Genomic DNA, 6,249 nt, shown 5'->3' on the forward strand with positions numbered 1-6,249 from the left:
TTTTCTTTCTTTTTCATGGCCAAAGACATTTATTCATCAAGATCCATAGACAGTTTTCAATTTCTACACAAAGAATGATAATTCTACACTCTAATTCTAGTGATCTGACTAAACAATCAAGCATGCATACCACCACTTAATTCTACTTGATTTGTCACTAATTTAGCCAAGTTACTTTTGTTCAAACTTTTCTTTTATTTTTGGAAACAGAACAAGCATGGCAAGCACTTGTTTAAGAAGGTGAAGTTATATCCAAACATCTAGGCATTCACTTTATTCAAAGCAAACAACAGACACATATACTAAAAACTTCACATTCCAGAAAGATTCAACATTTACAGTTTAAACTAGAACACGCATGCTTTTGTTTGCCCTTTTTAAGGAATTATCAAGGAACAATACCACCTTGTGAAATTCCTTGTTTTCTCTTAGTTGTCAGGAAACAATTTGATTTCTCCTTCTTCTCTTAAATGTTGCTTCATGCTTTAAGATTCTTGTTTCCTTTCCTGCAAAGAGTGATGAAGTTGCTTGCTTCTCAAGCACTTGAGTGGTTAGCTCAACTATGTGTGGGTAAGTATCGGAGTTTTAGGTTGGTGTGTGAACACCAAACTTAGTCTCCCACTTACTTCTATGTTCTTTGAATCCTTGAGTTCTCTTGGAATGAAGTTAAGGGTTTTAAGCATTTCTGTGACTGCTTAGAATGGTTGTTCCTTTCATATAATTCAAAGGTTGTTGTGTTCAGTTGATCTTTATGGTGGAACACCAAACTTAGAGTCACACATTCCCCTTTGAATTATTGATCCATGAAGTCATTGGTTGGTGTGAAACACCAAACTTAATTCTTTGCAATGCACAGAAACTACTTCACCCTTTTTATTGAAACAAATAAAAGAAACAGCAGCAAGGTATTACCTCAGGTTGGGTTGCCTCCCAACAAGCGCTTCTTTAACGTCATTAGCTTGACGGTCAGCTTCCTCAGTTGAGGTGATATTTAACTTTGTCCTTCTCCTCCACATCTCCCAAGTAATGTTTGAGTCTTTGACCGTTCACAATGAAGGTTCGTTGTGACTTTTCTTCCATGATTTCTACTTGTCCATATTTGGAGACCTTGGTGACAAGGAATAGTCCAGACCATCTTGATTTTAGCTTCCCTGGAAATAGCTTCAGCCTAGAATTGTAGAGCAATACTTTTTGTCCTTCTTCAAATTTCCTTGGGGCTATGTTGCTGTCATGCTTCTTCTTTGTTCTTTCTTTGTAAATTTTGGCATTCTCATAAGCTTCAGCTCTGAATTCTTCCAACTCTTGAATTTGCAACATCCTTCTTTCTCCAGCAGCTTTGCTGTCCAAGTTCAAAAGTTTCAAGGCCTAGTATGCCTTGTGCTCCAACTCCAGTGGCAAATGGCAAGCTTTTCCGTATACTAGTTGGTAAGGAGACATTCCAGTTGGTGTTTTGAAAGCTGTCCTATATGCCCAAAGAGCATCATCTAGCTTAATCGACCAGTCCTTCCTTGAAGTTCCCACAGTCTTTTCCAGGATCCTTTTGAGTTCTCTGTTAGATATTTCGGCTTGCCCACTTGTTTGTGGATGGTATGGTGTGGCTACCCTGTGTTTAACTCCATATTTTAGAAGCAATGCCTCTAATGGTTTGTTGCAGAAGTGGCTTCCTCCATCACTGATGATTGCTCTTGGAACCCCAAAACGGCAAAAAATGTGTTTTCTGAGGAAGTTCATGACTACCTTATTATCATTGGTTGGAGTTGCTATTGCTTCAACCCATTTGGAGACATAGTCTACTGCCACAAGAATGTAATTATTTGAGTATGAGGAGGGAAATGGTCCCATGAAATCTATCCCCCATACATCAAACAATTCAAGTTCCAGAATGAATTGTTGTGGCATTTCATTTCTTCTTGGTAGGTTCCCCGCTTTCTGGCATTCATGGCAGTGCTTCACTAATTCTTTTGCATCTTTGAAGATAGTGGGCCAATAAAAACCACACTGCAACACCTTAGCTGCTGTTCTTTCTCCTGCAAAATGCCCTCCATAAGTGGAGCCATGGCAGTCCCATAAGACTTCCCTTCCTTCTTCCTTGGATATGCATCTTCTGAGTATGCCATCGGAACATTTTTTGAACAAGTATGGTTCGTCCCAGATGAAGTATTTGGCATCATTTACCAATTTCTTCCTTTGATGTTTGTTAAATTCCAACGGTAAACTCCCAGTGGCCTTGAAGTTTGCTATGTCTGCAAACCAGGGTGCTTTGTGAATTACCATGAGTTGTTCATCAGGAAAGTACTCATTTAAATGTGTGCTTTGTGTGCTTCCTTCTTCACATGGTATCCTTGATAAATGGTCTGCCACCTTGTTCTCTACACCCTTCTTGTCTTTGATTTCAATGTCAAATTCCTGCAACAAAAGAACCCATCTAATAAGTCTTGGTTTAGATTCTTGTTTAGCAAGTAAATATTTTAAAGCTGAATGATCAGTGAAGACAATGACTTTAGATCCAATGAGATAGGATCTAAATTTGTCAAATGCAAAGACTATTGCCAAGAGTTCTTTTTCAGTGGTTGTGTAATTCCTTTGGTTAGCATTCAAGACTTTACTGGCATAATAAATCACATGTACCAAATTGTCTTTCCTTTGTCCTAACACTGCCCCAATAGCAAGGTCTGATGCATCACACATCAATTCAAAAGGTAAGTTCCAATCAGGTGGGGCAATGATAGGTGCAGAGGAAAGTTTTTGCTTCAAAAGTTCATAGGCTAGCATGCAATTTTTATCAAATACAAAGGGTGTATCAGAGACAAGCAAGTTACTCAAAGGTTTGGCTATTTTAGAAAAGTCTCTAATAAACCTTCTGTAAAAACCAGCGTGTCCCAAAAAACTCCTAACTGCCTTGACATTACTTGGTGGAGGTAGTTTTTCAATGATTTCCACCTTAGCTCTGTCCACCTCCATGCCTCTATTAGAGATTTTGTGGCCAAGGACTATTCCTTCTGTGACCATGAAATGACACTTTTCCCAGTTTAATACTAGGTTAGTCTCTTGGCACCTCTTAAGCACTAAGGCAAGGTGGTGTAGGCAGCTGGGAAAAGAATCCCCAAACACAGAAAAATCGTCCATGAAGACCTCAATAAATTTTTCAATCATGTCCGAAAAGATGGACAGCATGCATCTTTGGAAAGTGGCAGGTGCATTGCACAATCCAAAGGGCATGCGTCTATAAGCAAAAACTCCATATGGACAAACAAATGATGTTTTCTCTTGATCACTAGGATCAACTACTATTTGGTTGTAGCCTGAATATCCATCCAAGAAGCAATAGTAAGCATGTCCGGCAAGCCTTTCAAGCATCTGATCCATGAATGGGAGTGGGAAATGATCCTTTCTGGTGGCTTCATTGAGCTTCCTGTAGTCTATGCACATCCTCCACCCAGTGACGGTTCTTGTGGGTATGAGTTCGTTCTTCTCATTTGGCACCACAGTTATGCCACCTTTCTTGGGAACTACATGGATGGGACTAACCCATGGGCTATCAGAAATGGGGTAGATTACCCCTGCCTGCCATAACTTCCTGACTTCCTTTTGTACCACTTCTTTCATGACGGGATTCAATCTTCTCTGAGCTTGAATGGAGGGTCTAGCATCCTCTTCTAACAAGATTTTATGCATGCATATGGATGAACTTATCCCCTTTAAATCAGCTAGGGTCCATCCAATGGCATCTTGATGAGTTTGCAGCACCTTGATCAATTCTTCTTCCTGTTCTTGGCTCAGGGCAGAGCTAATGATAACAGGGTGACTCTCATCACTACCCAAGTATGCATACTTGAGATTAGGGGGCAATGCTTTGAGCTCAGGTTTTGGTGCTTCCTTTTCTTCTTTCACTCTCTCTGGCATGCTTAGCATGGTTGTGTCAGCACCCTTGATATCACTAACTTCAATATCCTTGGTGAACTCCTCCTCTGCCACTTCCTTTATTATTTCCTCAAAAGTTTCTTGTACTGCAATGTCCACTACATCAACCCTCATGCATTCCCTTAGTGATTCTGATGGATAGCTCATTGCCTTGAATACATTAAACACCAATTTCTCATCATGTAGTCTAAGAGTGAGTTCACCCTTTTGTACATCTATGATGGCTCCAGCAGTAGCTAGGAAGGGTCTTCCCAGAATTATTGAAGCTTTGGCTTCTTCCTCCATATCTAACACCACAAAATCAGCAGGAAATATAAATTCTCCCACTTTCACCAACAAATCCTCAACTATCCCATGAGGGAATTTAAAAGTTCGATCTGCCAATTGGAGGGCCATTCTTGTTGGTTTGGCTTCCTCAATCTTCATTCTTCTCATCATTGTTAGCGACATCAAATTGATGCTGGCCCCTAAGTCACACAAGGCCTTCTCCACCATGACTTCTCCTATGATGCAGGGGATTTGGAAACTGCCTGGGTCCTTCAATTTCTGAGGCAATTTGTGCTAAATGATGGCACTGCATTCTTCAGTTAACAACACAGTTTCCTCATTTCTCCAGCTTCTCTTCTTGGTCATTAATTCTTTTAAGAATTTTGCATAGAGTGGCATTTGCTCTATTGCCTCAGCAAAGGGAATGTTGATTTGAAGCTTCTTGAAAATCTCCAAGAACCTGGAGAATTGGCCATCCTTTTCACTTTTCATCAAACGTTGAGGATAAGGTGCTTTAGGTGTGTAAGGCTTCAGGACCTCTTTTTCTTTTTCTTTTGTTGCAGACGGTGTACAAGATTGTCCTTGTTCTTTGTCTTTCACATTTTCCTTTGCTTCATCCTCTGTGGTTTCCCTTGAGATCTCCTTTAGATTCTTTCCACTTCTGAGGGTTATGGCCTTACATTCTTCCCTTGCAATAGCCTTGGCAGCATGAGAACCGCTTGTCCCAGGGGCTTGCTTAGTCAAATACAAAATTTGATTTTCTAGCTTCTGGATGGCAGCTCCTTGGTTTTGCAAGTTAGAATTTACTTCTTCCTTAAAAGCTTTCAATTCAATTATGTCTTGACTCATGGTTGCCATCATTCCTTCTATCCGGTTTAATTGATCTTGAAATTGTTGGTTTGGATTAGGTTGGGTAGGTTGATTATTTTGGCCATGATATGGTGGTTGGGAGTAAGTGTTTTGTGTGGCTTGGTATGATCTTTGGTTGGAGTTTTGGTATGTGGAATTGTTATGTTGGTTGTGGTTGTAAGGTTTGTGGTTTTGTGGTTGGGTTTGTTGGTTCCCCCACCCAAAGTTTGGGTGATTTCTCCAGCCTGGGTTGTAAGTGTTGGAATGTGGATCATATGATTGCCTTTGTTGGTTTCCCACATAGTTGGCCTCTTCCCAATCACCTCCTTCAATGCTTACTTCCTCTTGATCTTGTGTGTGTATTGCAGCCACTTGCTTTGTTTCTATTTGCCTGGTAGGCTCGGCTAGTTGCTTGGCAAACACCTTGTTTTGGGCTAGAATTGTATCAACATGGTTCAGCTCCATGACTCCCTTAGTGTTGTGCCTTTCTAATGCATAGTAGTACTCATTCTCAGCTACTGTCTCAATCACTTCAATGGCCTCTTCCACAGTCTTTTTCCTGTTCAATGAACCTCCTGATGAATGGTCTACAGCCTTCCTTGATTCATAAGAGAGTCCATCATAGAAAATATGCAATTGCACCCAATCATGGAACATGTCTGGTGGGCATTTCCTTGTCAAGTCCTTGAATCTCTCCCATGCCTCGTAGAGAGTTTCACCATCTTGTTGTCTAAAAGTTTGAACCTCAGATCGAAGCCTATTGACCTTTTGTGGGGGGTAGAAACGTGCCAGAAACTTGCTTTCCACCTCATCCCATGTTGTTAGACTCCCTCTTGGGAATGATTCCAGCCACTTAGCTGCTTTGTCCCTAAGTGAAAATGGGAACAAAAGCAGTTTATAGGCATCTTCCTGGACTCCATTGGACTTTACAGTGTCACAAATTCTCAGGAATTTTGTGAGATGTTGGTTGGGATCTTCATTAGCACTCCCACCAAATGAACAATGATTCTCCACAAGTGATATTAGCTGTGGCTTGAGCTCAAAATTGTTGGCCTGAATGGGTGGTTTCTGGATGCTACTACCACAATTCCCAGAGGTTGGGTTTATGTATGAACTAAGAACCCTCCTCTCAGGAATGGCATGGTTTCCATCAGCTCTCTCATGGTTGTGAACTTCTCTATCCATGTTGAGATCTAAAGCTTCCTCAAAATT

General features: G+C 40.7%; 1 non-coding gene across 1 annotated transcript; it reads left to right on the forward strand.

The window, feature by feature from the left end:
- The first annotated feature begins 5,692 nt into the window (after positions 1–5,692).
- On the forward strand, positions 5,693–5,796 carry LOC148548514 (small nucleolar RNA R71). The gene has a single exon (XR_015898643.1). It is a non-coding gene; the product is annotated as a small nucleolar RNA R71 (small nucleolar RNA).
- The last annotated feature ends 453 nt before the right edge of the window (positions 5,797–6,249 follow it).

This window comes from Arachis ipaensis, chromosome B8 (assembly GCF_059453495.1).
Source record: "Arachis ipaensis isolate K30076 ecotype BB chromosome B8, ASM5945349v1, whole genome shotgun sequence".
Taxonomy (NCBI): Eukaryota; Viridiplantae; Streptophyta; class Magnoliopsida; order Fabales; family Fabaceae; genus Arachis; species Arachis ipaensis.